This window comes from Spermophilus citellus, assembly GCF_964194105.1.
Source record: "Spermophilus citellus genome assembly, chromosome: 10".
NCBI lineage: Eukaryota > Metazoa > Chordata > Mammalia > Rodentia > Sciuridae > Spermophilus > Spermophilus citellus.
The window spans coordinates 42,820,125-42,836,877 of NC_138197.1; positions in this window are offsets into that span (position 1 = coordinate 42,820,125).

Here is a 16,753-nt window from a genome sequence, read left to right on the forward strand (position 1 = left end):
ACAGCTGGGGAGAAGCAAGGCGGAGAGGCGGAGAGGAGAAGGAAATGGGGCCGATAGAGCCGTGCAGCTGGGGCTGCAGCCTTACTGCTCGCGCTGAAGTCGTGATGGACTCCCTCCACCTTGGCTGGATTCGTGGGGGATTCACTCCACCTAGGCCCCTTTCTTGACACGGTGCTGGGTTTTTGTCGACAGATCTCCTTTAATGATCTTTACCTTATCTTTTCAGACGCGGCGGCACGGAGCACGGCGCGGCTTACTAACTTCCCGCCGCCATCTTTTTCTGAAAATCGAATCTATTGATATTTATAGAGCAATGCATCCAACAACAGAAGAATACATACATTTCTTGAGAACACATAGAAGATTAACTAAGATATACCACATATTGGTCCATAAGCAATCTTAAAAGACTAAAATTCTTATAAAGTTTTGCCTTAATACAAAATGAATTTAAAGTACAATTCACTAACAAAAGGATATTTAGAAAAATGTTATCTGGAAGTTAAACAACAAACTTCCAAATAACAAATGTGTTGGAAGAAAAAACTTCAAAAACACTTGTAAATGATCTTGACATAAAATGAAAACAAAACATAAAAACTTGAAGAATGTCCTAATTTCATTCTTCTTTAAAGCTGAGTAATATTCTATTGAGTATATATACCACATTTTTTAAAATTCATTCATCCATTAAACAGCATCTAGGTTGTTTCCACAGTTTAACTATTGTGAATTGTGCTGCTATAAACATTGATGTGGCTGTGTCCCTGTAGTATGCTGTTTTTAAGTACTTTGGGTGTAGACTGAGGAGAGGGATAGCTGGGTCGAATGGTGATTCCATTCCTAATTTTCCAAGAAATCTCCATACTGCTTTCCATATTGGCTGCACCAATTTGCAGTCCCACCAGCAATGTATGAGTGTACCTTTCCCCCAACATCCTCACCAATATTTATTGTTGCCTGAAATTATGGCATTTGTGGGTAAATGGATGGAGTTGGAGAATATCATGCTAAGCGAAATAAACCAATCTCAAAACACCAAAGGCTTTGTTTTCTCTGATATATAGATGATCATTCACAATAAGGGGGTGGGGCACTAGGGAAGAATGGAGTTAGCTTAGACTAGGTAGAAGGAAGTAAAAGGAGCAGAGGAGAGGGGATATGAGGATAGGAAGGATAGAATGAAACAGACATCATTATCTTATGTATGTATACGACTGCATGATCAATGTGATTCTAAAACATGTACAATCAGAAAAATGAGAAATTACACCCCATCTATGTATAATATATCAAAATGCATAAATGCATCCTACTCTCACGTAAAACTAATTAAAACAAATTAAAAAATTAAAATAAACCCTGTAGAATGCAGCAAAAGCTGTGATTAGAGGGAAATTAATAGCACCAATTACATGTGTTAGAAAGAAGAAAAGAAAAAAATTAATAATGTAAGCTTCCACTTTAGAAAATAAAGAAGAGCATATGAAATTATCAAGTACATTAAGCTATAATATTAATGAAGATAAAAATAATCAAAACAATGGAAAAGATCAATAAAGCCCAAAATATGTTTCTTTGAAAAGATAAATAAAATTAATAAGTCTCTAGGCATGAAAACCAAGAAAAATAAAGACACAAATTACTAGCTTTTAAAATGAAAGAGAGGTCATCGATACTAATCTTGTGAATGTTAGAAGGATAATAGAGAAATAATTTAAATGACTGTATGGTCCAAACAGTTGATACTTAAGTAACATGGACAAATTCTTGAAAGACACAATCTATAAAGCCTCACATAAAGGATAGATAATCTGAATATGTTCATATCTATTCAATAAGTTCAGTACATAATAATCTTCCAAAGTGGTAATCACTAGGCTCAAATTTCACTGATAAGTTCTACCAAATACTGAAGAAATAAATGATATAAATTCTCTATGGTATCTTTCAGATAATAGGAACATAGTGAACACTAAGTAATTTTACAAAGTCAAATTAGCCTTTTTACCAAAACCACATAAATTATACAAAAAGAAAACTACAAATTAATATTTCTCAAGAACACTAAAGTCCTCAACAATATTTAGTGACTCTAACAATTTAAAAAGAAGATAAACCATGATAATTAAATTTATTCCAAGTATGCAAGGGTGGCTCAACATTTGAAAATCAATTATGTAATCAATCACATTAACAGATTCAAGAACAAAACTAATCTGATCATATCAATAGATACAGAAAAGGCAATTGTCAAGATTCAACATTCTTTCATAATAAAATCTATTAACAAACCAGGAATAGAGGGGAACTTCTTCAATTAATTAAAAATAATCTATTTTAATTTATAGCTATCATCATTATCTTAATGGTTATAAACTAGATGCTTATCATCAAATTTAGAATAAGTCAAGGATGTCTTTTCTCACCACTGTTGTTAAATACTGCACAGGAATTCCTAGCTAATTCAATAAAAATTACATAAATCGGGAAGAAAAAAACAAAACTATCCACTTGTAGATTACATGATTGTTTATGTAGAAACGTATCAACGAATCAAAAACAAAAACAAACTAATGACAAAGCCTTGAAACTATAACAAAATTACAGATTTTGTTATTAGTTACAGGGCTAATACACAAAAGTTCATAGTTTTTCTTTTATAAGCTATGAACAACTACTATTTGAAATTAAAAATATAATACCATTTCTTTAACTACAAAAGTTAGAAATCACTAAAACAAAAATCAAAGAATAGCTGAATACAAAGAGAGATATAAACTGGAGTTAATATTTGTAGATAGGAAAACTACACTGTTAAGATATCTGTTCTTCCCAACATGAGCTACAGATTCATGCAATTAATCAGAATCCATCCATTTATTTTTTCTTTGGATATTGACAAACTGATTTTAACATTTATACACACAGCCAATAGGTCCTGAAAAACCAATGCAATACTGAAGCTCAAAATAGAAGAATTGACATTATTTGAATTCAAGACTTACTATAAAACCACAGTTATAAGACAGTGTGGTATTGGTCAAAGAATAAACCTATAGATCAATGAACCAGAAGAGACAACACCAAAATAGACACACAAATATATGGTCAAGTGATCTTTGACTAAGGAATAAAATCAATTCAATGGTGATAAGGTTGTTTTTAACAAATGGTGCTCAATGAATTGGATATCCACATTTAAAAAAAGAAAGAAAAGAGAAAAGCTAGACATTGTCCTTACACTTTTCACCAAAAGTGATTTGAAATAGACCATAGATCTTACTGTAAAAAGCAAAGCTACAGAAATTGTTGACTGGGGGTTTGGGATGTGATGAAGATTTTTACATATAGTAGCAAAAGAACAATCCATGACATAAAAAAATTGAAAAGTTGAACTTGATTAAAATTTGGGAAAAAAACACATAATGGAAGATGTTCTTGATGTATAGAAATAGACTAAGAGCACAAGATGAATAGTATCTCTTGTAAAAATGGTGGTCAAGAGGGAAATCTGTGCAAGGAGTAAGTTGATAAAGATCACTCAGGTAATCTCAATTTTTTCTTTTGAATTAAGAATCCAGGTATTCTACTTAATTAAAAATATTTGTAGATTTAGTGCTAGATCTGTTTATTTGCTAGATAATTTGATGCTAAGTATAACCTCTCACTTTTTTGATAAAATATATACATTTCAGATAAGAAAAAAATTAAAAAGAAAAATATGGACATGAGTTCAATGAAAGAAAAATATTTTTGCAGAAATTTATTTCAGATGTTTTTCAAAATCTTGTACCAAGCAGTTCAATGCATCTGAATTTACTTTTAATTTCAAATAATACATAGGCTGTTCTCAATTGTTTTCTCCTTCCCAAGATTATTTTCCACTTCCAGATTTAATATCAGAAGTCTTCATGTTTTGATGTCAAAATACCTAACAGATAATACCTACCTGGGTTTAATCTGTATCACTGCAATATCTTGGGAATATAAACTGAAAATGGTCTGAAAATCTACATACATCAGTGGTAGTGAAGAACTGCCTCAAGAAGCTACGATACATGTTAGAGGAACCATACAGGTATCTTTAATAATGAAATTACACAAACTGGCTATATGTTATTTTTATCAAATGGATTCAGATAAAGAACAGATAATAAATGCTGGAATTCTAGAATCATAAAATAGGCAAAACTGTTGTCATTTATTTGCAATACTAGAAGCAGCAGAGGCACAGAGGCTCTAATGATTTAACATGTTAAATTATCAAAAATAACTACAATTTAGATTCGGGCTATGTTCTTGCATTGACAATTGAATAAACTGCACCCTGATATTTTGGAACATACCTTTATTCAAAATAAATATGGAACAATGAAAAAATTTAATATGGAAAATTATTTTATTTTCCTGCTGTCAGTATCTATCTATCTTACTATAGGCATTTATCATCTAACAATGTGTATGCATGCATTTATTTATCTATAATCTATCAATATGCATATATCTATTTATTGTCTATATTTACCAAACAGTCAATCATCTATTCTTTTATTCAAGAGTTATCTGAAATGCACTTGATGATGGAAATTTTGTTTTCCCTCAACTATCTATACCTCTTCAAACCTTTCCTGGATCTAGGGATCTGATTAAGTGTTTGGTTTTCAAAGGTCTTCTCTGTAAATAAAGTCAAGTAAATCTAAGTAAATGAAAAGAGTTCTTAAATCAACAGATCTGGAATTCGTAGTTGCTAATTGTCAATAGTGATTGTCTAACACATGAATAAAACATAAAAGGTTTGGTGGATGCTATCAACAAGCTTTGGATAAATCAAAAGTTTGCCAGACTGCAATCTGAAATTTTTCACATTTTAGAAATTTCTTATTGCTTTAATATACCTTTAATGAAGGGAGAATGATACTATCATACCAGAAGTCTATATTGTAATTGCCTCTTCCTATTTTCTCTTTGTTGTTACAGGTTTTTATTTTCTTCACTCAAATTTCCTCATAATTTAAATTGTAATTGTATAGGTATAACCAAGTTTTATTTTAGATGCATAAAAGAACTCTTGATTTCTTTCATAATGTGGTCTGTTTGCTTTTCCCTACGTTAAAGTAGTGACCTTGTAAGTAGTAAATAAATGAGAAGTTAAAATTTGTTGGGCTGATGGAAATGCTTGTTTTAAAGGATTAAGAGAACAGTAATTGAAGGCATTTCCAAAGTACTTTATCCTCAGATTCTTTGACATTGATTATTGACCAATCTGTTTCCAATAATAAACTATAGGGGAACATAATTATATTTTAAAAGTAAGATTTCTCAATATATGAAGTTGTTCCATATTTTATTCCTTATTTGGTTATGCAGAAAAATATATTCCACCTCTCTCTAAATCTGTCATTTGACAAATGTTTACTATAATATAGATCTACATTGATTTTGGTTGTATTTTATGAAATTTTTGGAGATTTCTTAGTGATATAATAGTATAACACAGAAGGTTTTTAGAAATTACTGGATCAGAATGGTGGGTGGAGAGTAATAAATTCATGAGATTAATTTTATTCAAATTATATTTCAAAATGTTTAAATGGAAAAGTGTTAAATAAAAAAATTAGCAATATAGCACTTTCTCTTAAACCTCATCCTTTGATCTCTGGGATATTTAACTTGGTTGACTACATTTTTAGCTTAAGTTTGTCATGCATATAAACACACTTTGATATGCCAATATTGTAGACAAAATATATTAAAATAGAAGAACATATAAATTAACTGGCATATTAAAACAATGGATTGCTGTATAGTAGTTAAAGAAAAAGACCTGCATGAACTAAGAAGTAATTCTTTAAAAAGTAAGTTGCAAAAAAAGGAACAATTTGCTACCATATGCAAAATTTTAAACACGTAAAATGAGATTATATATTGTTTATGAATCATTCATGCATAAATACAAAGCCTGGAAATTTATGCAAAATAAGGAGGTAGAAAGAGATTATAAAGGTAAGAGAGAGTCCAATCACAAATAAGCCCCTCAAAAGTATTCAGACAATATTCCAAGGGCATTGGAGAGTGGAAGGATTTTCAATATTTGAGGAGAGGTTCAAGGGCATGCTTGAGAAGTGAAGCATGCATTTTAGAAAGATCGTCCTGGCTTCTGTGTAAAGAAGAAATTGGATGGGGAAAAGATTGGGAGAACAGAAATCAGTTAGAAGGTTAAACATTAATCCAGATGAATAAAAATTGTAGCCTGAACTAGAGTAGTTTATGAGGGTACAGATAGACAGATAGATAGAGATACAAATGGATAAAGATATAGATCGATCTACTGATTTTAATATTACACAAGGTGTACATATGTCAAACATAGTACCCCAAAATACGTACTATATTTATGTTTTCATGTTGAAAAAGAAATTTAATTGAAACAATAAAAACTAATGAGAGGGTGTATGTTATAGTTTACATCTGGAATGTGTCCAAATTCTCATTGTTGAAATCTTGCTCCCCAATGCGAAATTCAGAGGTGAGGATCCTGGGAAGAAATTAGATCATAAGGACTCCGATCTCATGCATGGATTATTTTACTGATGGATTAATGATTTGATGATATTATCAGGAGATAGCAGGAACTGTAGGAAGTGGGGTCTAGTTAGAGGAAGTAAGTCACTATGGGCATGCTTTGGAAGGATATATACATACTGTCCCCAGTCCTGTCTTCTCTCTTTCTCTCTAACTTCTGGCCTTCCAAGGTGAGAATCTTTGTTCCACCACAACATCCCCACCATTATGTTCTGCCTCACAAAATCCCATAGTAAAAGGGCCAAGCAACTATGGATCAAAACCTCTAAAGTTGTGAGCTAAAATCAATCTTTCCTCCTGTATCTTGTTTTCCTCAAGTGTTTTGTTACAATGACAGAAAGAAAAGATTAGAAAAGTAAGGGAGACTTCAATGGCACGTAAGCCCCCAAAAGGAATTCAGAAAATATCCTAAGGGTAGTGGAAAGTAATGGAAGGGCTTTCAGTATTTGAAGAGGTACAAGGGCATGCTTGGGAAACAAGATATGCATTTTAGAATGGTCATCACAAAGTAAATTGATACCAAAAGTGGGACTGTAATTTTGACTTCTAGGACCAGTGATTTAGAAGTATTGGGAGGTGTATCGTGAGAGGAATTTGGGGATGAAAGCTAGAGAAGCTCTAGAATGTTGTAAGTGGAGCTTAGCAGACAATTCTATGAGGAATTCCAAAGATCACAATAGGAACGCGGAGAATAAACACCATGCTCATGAGGGTTCAGATGGAAATGAGGATTCAATTTCAAGTTGGAGAAGAGGCCATTTGTATTACATTCTGGCAAATAAGTTGTTGACATTTCATTCTTTCCCTGATACTTTGTATGTGCCTATGTTTAAAGGTGATATACTAATTAATTTGGCAGAGGAGATCTCAAAGTAGCACAGCTTTCAGACTGGAATGGCTACTGCTGCATGATTTTGGCCAGGTTTAAAATGAAAATTAAGAGCAAGAAGCAGAAAGATCTAAAAAACTTAGTTTGTCTAGAAAAGTACATGTAAAATCAGGGTTACAAAAGGTATGTTTGCAGAACAGATCAGGGCCATCAAAAATAAGCTAAGCATTTTGCACAGGGATAATAGGAAAGATTCCTTAAGGACATCCAATGCACTGGTTGGACTTGATCCACTGCGGGCTCAAGGGTATAAAAGAGTAAACTTAGGGCTGGGGATGTGGCTCAAGCGGTAGCGCGCTCGCCTGGCATGCATGCGGCCCGGGTTCGATTCTCCAGCACCACATACAAACAAAGATGTTGTGTCCGCCAATAACTAATAAATAAATAAATATTTAAAGAAAAAAAAATTAAAAAAAAAAAGAGTAAACTTATTTGTCAGACTTTGCTTTGAAAAGAGAACTCTGGGCACAATTCTCTCACTGTGCCAGCCAGTATTCTAAGGAATCATTTCACCACACTCAGTCACATAGGCCCTCAGAAGCTATTTTAGCCATCATCCAAAGGGGGCTGGCTACTGTTTGAGCTAGCAGCAGATCTCAGCATCATCTATGTGGTATTGATTTTGGAGTCAAGTAGAAGCAAAAGTTATAAGATCATGGAGGTTTCTACAGAGATTAAAAAAAAAAAAAGTGTGCGAGTCCAGGCAGTATGTGACAGAATAAGGATTCCTGTGTATGGCCCATGAAAGGGTGACATATGAAGCTTGGAGAGAGAAGTTGAAGCTGCAGTGGAGATTCCAGGAAGTTACAGATATCAGGAACATAGAATACCTGCCAAGATACACGTGTGGGCTTCGACCAGTAAGGCCATAGAAGTGGGGTTGCCCATGCCCTTTGGGGCCCATAGTTCACCACTGTGTGCCCAGATGCCAGACACGGAGCTATAGTATTTAAAGTTTTTCCTGTTGGGTTTTGCTCTGACTTTTATCCAATTGTTCCTTTCTATTGTCTGTTTCTCACTTTTGGAATGGCAATGTTCACACCAGGCCTGACTCACTGTTTTATATCATCAAGTATGTAATTTTCTCTTTTATTTTGAAAGGGGCCCACAGCCAAGTATTTCCATGAGTCTCAGAGGAGTCTTTGGAATTGGGCTTCTGAGTAATGCTGAAAACGTTAAGATGATGGGGGCACTTGGAAATACACTCAGTGTGATGGGCACAAGCCTTAGGGGATTAGGGACAGAATATTATAGTTTAGTTCTGAAATGTCCTCCTAAGGCTCATGTGTTAAAGGCACGGTCCTTAATGCAGCAATATTCTGTAGTGATGGCACCATGAGGGTTCTGATCTCCTCAGTGGATAAATACATTGTTCGATTTATAACTGAATGGACAACTGGCAGGTGATGGAAACTGTAGTGTGGGGCTGAATTGGAGAAAGTAGATCCCTGAGGGTGTACTGAAAGTGTATATCTAGCCCCGAGCCCTTTACTTGCTCACTCTGCTTTCTATTCCCCATATGGTGAACAGCTTTATTCTGCTACTGGTTACTCCCCATGATGTTCTGCCTCACTACAATCCCATATTGATGGGGTCACATAACCATGGACTGAAGCCTCTGAAATTATGAGCCAAAATAAATCTTTCCTTCTGTAAGTTTTTTTTTCAGATATTTTGTCATAGAAATGCAAAGATGACAAACATAAGATATTGAAAAAAGCAAACAGGAGTAAAGGAAGAAAATCTGAAAGACAGCGATCTAATGACAAAGGACTTAATTGGTTTGATTAGGAAGATGAGGAATGGGGAAGAAATAAGAATAAATTAAGCCACTTGTGATGTGATCGATCCTCTAAATCTAACAGTATATAAAAATATGAACTATTAAAAATGTGTTACATTATACCACAGAAAATCCATTGGTAAAATCCAAGTGGTGGGGCACTCCACACAACAAAGCTCTTAAGCTCTTCAACAGATAATCTTAAAAGGGGAAAAAATACAGTGTAGAGGTAGAAACTTATAAATCAGGGCTATCTGTGGACCACTTGGCAATTGGGAGATACTTTGGTTATCACAACTGGGAAGGTACTATATTGATTGCTAGGGGATAGAGGCCAAAGATGATGATAAATGTCCACTTTTACACAGAATGATTGATCCCCTTAAATAATCATTGGTCTCAGAATGTCAGTTCCAGCTCAGAAACTGTTACAGATCATAAAATACTTAAAAGGCATATCACCCAACTGTGATTTGTGGGTCTTCATATTAAAACAAGTACAAACAAACATGATATTTATAAGAGATTTTTAGATATTTGATAGTATTAAGAAATTATTATATTTTAGATATGAATATGTTATTACAGTTCATTCATTCATTCATTCATTCATTCATTTCTGGGGATTGATACCAGGAATACTCTACCACTGACCAATATCCACAGACCTTTTAATTTATTTTTATTTTATTTTGAGACAAGGTATTGCTCAGCTGCCCAGTCTGTCCTCTAACTTGTGATCCTCCTTTGCCAGTCTCTTGAGTCACTGGGATTATAGGCATGTGCCATCGGCTGATCTAGTATTCGCAGTTTTAAAACAATTCATATTGATATGCTTATTAATTAAATCACATAAGGTTTAGGATTTGTTTCAAAATATTATGTGAGGGTAAATACAGGGGCATAATTGATATATTCTAGGCCTTGATACATAAGGATTTATTATTCTATTTACTTCTCTGTATGTTTAAAAGTATGCATAATATAAAACTAAACCCAGCTTTCTGCTTTGCAAAACATCATTTGCTAAAAGGAATATAAATAATTAAATCTTTTCTTTTTTCACCCTCCTTGTCCTTTTTCATACTTCTTTTTTTTTAAATTAATTAACGGCATATATGCTCCTTTAACAAATCATATTGTATTTAAATTTCTTCATATAATTAAATTATTATAATTAATATTTTAAAATAATTACTTTTAAAAGCTTTTTGTGTACAGATACAATTTTTTCCTAATATATATATATATATATATATATATATATATATATATCCATCCATAAACATTGTAAGGAGTCTTAATTATTTCCTGAAGGTAATATCTTTAATGTAGTAGTCTAGGGAAGGACTATGGTAGAAGAGGGGCATACAGAACTCATCTTTTTCTCCATGAAAAAGAACCAAAGTAATATGTGTGTATAACTGCATAAGGAGGTGAGTCAATGGTGTTAAGCAGTAAAATTCAAATCCAGAGCACCCAAGACATGGTGAAATTCATATGATAAGGATAATAATATGATAAGAAGAAGCAGAGTTCTCTGACCTTTGGCATCTAGAACCATCACTAGAAAAGAGTGACTCTGCCCTTTGAGGGGGTAAAGGTAAACAAGAGTCACAGCTTGGTGCAGAAGCTTGCACCAAGAGACATAGCCTAACTAAATTAAGAAACCTGGGGTCTCCATAGAAGGCTAATTACAGAGAAGAATTTTACTGCCTCTCCCATGGAGCTCTCAAAGTGCTATATTCAGGAGCTATTTTGAGAAGGATCCTGTTGTATAAGATTACACTGCTCTGGAGTTCAGCAATCCATGCATGTCCACATCTCTGGGACCTTGAAGACACTCCACTACTTTGAGTGGAAAATGGCTTCAAAAGACAGTCCTGACTTGGGGGAAAGATTCTAATATAAATCAGTGGTGATATCTATGCTGTGGGAAACAGGTTGCAATGGGGAGGAGATGTAGGACACTGCTTCCTGGAGTCTGTGAATTGGCCAGCCTGTCCCTGAGACATGGGGAAATACTGGTCACAGGTGGTTTTTCTATGGGGCCCAGGAATGAAGACACTGGGTAAGAGTGGGAAAGTGTCAGATTTTGTAGTTCCTCCCTCCAGAACTTAGTGATTCAATTGCATCCCCATTTTCTGTCCTTGAAGGCTTTTGGGAATTTGCCATAGCTATGGCATTTGTTCTGCCCCAGGTGGGAAACCTGGGAACCTTTAAAGGAAATATAGACTTTATATAGCTGACATTCTGCCCTACCTGGTTGAGCAGGATGGACCCACCATGATTTTGGCATCTGCCCACACTTGAGGTATGTAGCCTGGAAAGCTCTGGAGAAATGTGTGCTTGGCATGGACATGTTTTACCCTGACTTGTTGGTTGAAAAGGACTTGATGTAGATTTTACATTTGCCTTACTCCCAAGCATAAATCTGGAAGTTTTCAGACATGGGGAGCCATTTAGTCCAGCCCGTATTCTGCCCCAATTACTTCAGTGATAAAGGCCCAGTGTGCTTTGGCTTTTGACCCATCCCATTTGCAGCCTAAAGCTCTTCAGAGAACATACATCATGTACAGCTCATGCTCTGCCCAATTTTATTTGGTAAGAATTACCTGGCATAGGTCCCATTCTACCTTAACTCATTCAATGAGCTATATAGTTGAGGGGAATCATAACTAGCTGCAGTCATGATCTTTTCTCCCCGTATCTGGCATGTTGCACTTGTGAAAGAACCAGGGGGTGAAAAAAATCCCAGGAAAACTACTTTACTCCAAGGAATATAGCCCAAGAAGGTACACAGAAAGGTGTAGATTTGTATAGCCTATGATCATTTTCTCTCACTTGCATTTATGAGTACCTTGACTAGGAGGAACTTGTGCTTAAAAAAATTTAAAAAAATTAAAAAAATATATATGTATACACACACATTATATAACATTATGCATACAATGTTATACATAAATATATAATATATATTAAATATTTATATATCAATATATTATATATTTCTCACCTCCATAAATTTTTTTGACCAATTTATTATGCCCAGTCAAGCTGAGAAAACTTGTGCTCAGCTTCAGGCAAACTTCAGTCCTGCTTCAACCCTAGTGGACACCTGTAGTTAAAGAATAAGCTTTCAGCTATTGGCTTAACCCCACACAGGTACAATTATGCTAATTCTGAAGTCCTGCTCCCAGAAAAATATCCCTACAATAGCAACAGAGAAGAAAAACTCATGGCTGCTGATACCGTATGCAAGTTCTCCACCTTGATTATAGCCCAAACCTTGTAGGGCCGACAAATCTGACAGTGAGCTATACTGTGAGTTGGGGGTGCTGGGATTCCAGCCCCAGTCTCTCTCCATGAAACACCCATATTTTCTTCAATTTCCTGTCAGAGAACAAAATCTTCAGTTCCTTTGTTACAACTGGAGCAACCAGCAGCAGAATTTCTTTCAAATCATGGTGTCAATGATTTGACTACTGTGGAACCCACAACCACATGATAGGGGCTACCACTCCCATTGAAGTAGTAACCACAGAGGGTGCATTCCACATACTCTGCTGCCTATACCATATCTTCCTGAAATACCAGAATATCTACACTCTTAGAGGACACAAAGAGACAGTAATTCTCTCCAACTCCAATACAGCATTTACTGTACCCAAATCCATGAGTCACATCCAAAGAAGCTAAAGGAGACACTATAGTGTCAAGTTGAAAATAAACACATCATTGCAAAAAAAATTGATACCCAAGACATCATCAGGAGAGAGCTGCATATCAAGAAGCCATCAAATAAAAGTATTAGAAATATCCATCCTGACAGATGCACTATCTAAACACAAAAACCCAATAAATATGACACCTCCTATGGATCATAATTCTTCAATAACAGATTCCAAAAATACTATAGTGGATGAGATACCACATTAAGAATTTGAAAAAAAGATTATTTTTTAAAAAAAAGACTCAATGAAATTCAAGGTAATACAGATAAATAGTTAAATGAATTAAGGAAGACAATGCATAATATGAATACTACATTTAATAAAGAGAGATTTTGAAAAATAATGGAGCCAAAAATCTCAGAAATGAAAAGTTCAGTAAGGGATATACAAACCTCAGTTAAAAGCCTCAACAACAGACTAGATCAAGAAAATCAAAGAATATTACAGCTTGAAGTCAAAATATTATATTCAGACAAAAATAGGAAAAAAATTAAGAAAGAACAAGAGAACATGTGATGTCTCAGTGACACAACTGAAAGTTCAAATATCCAGTTCACAGACATAACTGAGGGAGAAGAATTACAGTTTGAGGGAATAGAAAACTTATCTAATAAAATAATAACAAAAAATTTCCCAAATCTTGGGAAAGACATGGATATCCATGTGCAGGTGGCATTCAGAACCCCAGATAGGCATGACTAGAACATCTCTCCACAGCATATTGTTTTAATTGACAAAAGTACAAGACAAAGAAAGAATATTAAAATCTTCAAGAGAGAAACACCAAGTTACATAGAGTCAAATCCATCAGATTAGCAGACTTCTCAGCATAAACCCTCAAGGACAAGAGGACATTGAATAATATATTTAAAGTCCTGAATTAAAACACTCACTAATCAAGATTACTTCACCCAGCCAGGATATCCTTCAAATTTTAAGAAAAAAATAAAGATACTAAACACAAACTAAGTCAACTCATTATCACTAGAATACCATCACAAAACATGCTTAAGGGAATCCTATATCCAGAAGAAGAATAAAGATAATCACCATCATGACTGCACATGAAAGGGTAAATACCATTAGGAAAGCAGTTGTGCAGATGAGAAATAGAAGAATCAAACATTATAAATACCTGTAATATGGATATCAGAGAAAGAACTGAACAAAAAATACACAAAATATCCAGAAGAAAAACAACAAATGACAGGAATAAGTATGTTTATTTAAATAATAATTCTGAATGTAAATTGTCTCAATTATCCAATTAAAAGAGTGATTGACTGAATGGATTAAAAAATAAGACCCAACAATATGATGCATACAAGAAACTCACCTCACTAGCAAAGACATACAGACTAAATGTGAAAAGGTAAAAGAATAATGTTCCAAGCAAATGGAATCCAAAAGAAAGCAGGAGTAGCTATATTTACACATGACAAAATAGATTTTTAAGACATAATCAAAAGAAAAAATGAAGTTCAGTATTATGGTTAAGAGATCAATTCATCCAGAAAATGTAGTGATTATTAATCTATATGGACCTAATGATGGAGCACTGAATTTTATCAAGCAAACACTATTGGTCATAAAGGGAGAGATAGACACCAATACAATAATTGGGGACTGGATGGCTATACTGCTAAATTTTACCAAAGCTTTAAAGAAGAATTTATACCAATGGTTTTCAAACTATTCCATAAAATATAGATGACATACAGAATGGGAAGAAACTAAAAGAATTTACTCAGAGAATAGAAATAAGATAAGTATACCTATTCTCACCATTTCCACTCAATATAGAATTAAAAAATTATCCAAAACAATAGGCAAGAGAAAGAAATATATTGTGTACAAATAGAATAGGAAATGAGGAAGTCATATTATCCCTGCTTGCAGATGATATGATTATTTTCCTAGAAAACCCTAAAGACTTTGCCAAAAGACTATTATAACTGATAAACAAATTCAGTAAACTAGCAGGATTCAAATCAACTTATAAAAATCAGTAGCTTTTCTATACACTAATAATGATCTCACTGAGAAAGAAATCAGGAACATAATCCCATGTACAATAAGTACAAAAAACCAAACCAAACAAAAAGGTAGAAACAAAACTATCCAAGGACATGAATGACTTTTACAGTTCTACAATGCAAATTATAAAACACTAAAGAAATAAATTGAAGAAGACATTAACAAAAAGATCTCCCACATTCATGGATTGAGAGAATTAATATTGTAAACATGGCCATACTACCTGAAGCAATCTATAGGTTCATCCCATCAAATAAACTGATAAAATTCTTCAGAGAACTAGAAAAAAAATTATAAAATTCACATGGAAGCACTAAACACCTCTAGTTGCCAAAGCAATACTTAGCAAAAAGAGCAAAGCTGCAGGTATCATAATACCTGATTTCAGGTCATGCTACAGAGACATAGTAATTAAAACAGCATGCTATTGGCATAACAACAGACAACTGAAACAATGGAATAGAATAAAGGGCTCAGAAATCAATCCATGCATCTTCAGGTGACTGATTCCCAGTGAGGGTGCCAAAAATATACATTGGAGAAAGGACAACCGCTTCAACAAATGGAGTCAGGAAAACTCAATGTCCTTGTGTAGAAAACCAAAATTAAACTATCTCTCGCCTGTAAAAAAAAAATTAACTCAAAATGGATCAAGGATCTTAATCTGAGACCTGAGCTTTGAAGCTATAAGAAGAAAGCATAGGGGAAATACTTTAAGACATAAATAAAGGGAACAATTTCCTGGATAAGACTTTTAAAGCACAGGAAACAAAAGCACGAGTTGATAAATTGTTATATCAAAGAAAGAAGCTTCTGTACAGCAAAGGAAACAATGCACAGAATGATGAGACAACCCACAGAATGAAAGAAAAGTTTTGCCACCTATTCATCTGATGGAGGATTAATATTGTGAATACATACAGAGCCTGAGAAAAACCAAGAAAAATTAGTTAATCTAGTCAACAAATGGGCAATTGATAGAACAGACACTTCTCAAAAGAAGAAATACAAACAGCCAATAAGTATTGAAAAATTCTCAATCTTTGGTCATCAAGTAAATGCAAATCAAAACTACAATGTATTTCATCTCACCCCTGTTTGAATGGCTATTATCCAAAAAAAAAAAAAAATGTATAACACATGCTGGTGGGGATGTGGAGAAAAATGAACCCTTATACACTGTGGATGAGAATGTACATTAGTACACCTTTGTGGAAAACTGTGGAGCTTCCTCAAAAACTAAAAACAGAACTACCCTATGATCCAGCCATTTCACTCCTTAGAATATATCTGAAGGAAATAAAATCAACACACAAGAAAACAACTGCATACTTATGTTAACTGTGGCACTATTCACAATAACTGAAATATGGAATGAGCTGAGTTGCCTGTCAACAGATGAATGAATAAAGAAAAAAAATATACACACACACACCCACACACACACACATCACAATGGAGTATTATTCAGCCATAAAGAAGAATGAAATCCTATTGATTACAGGGAAAAGAATGGAACTGGAGGATATCATATTAAGTGAAATATACCAGACACAGAAAGACAAGAATGGTATGTTTCCTCTAATGTGTGGAAATTAAAAAATAAAAGAAAATGAGGCAAAACAGAATAATCTGAAAGTAGAAGGGCTATAGGATTATTAGGGAATGGGAAGGAGGACTTTGGGGGTGAGGAGAGAGTAAAGTGAGGGAGAAGGTAGAAGAAGG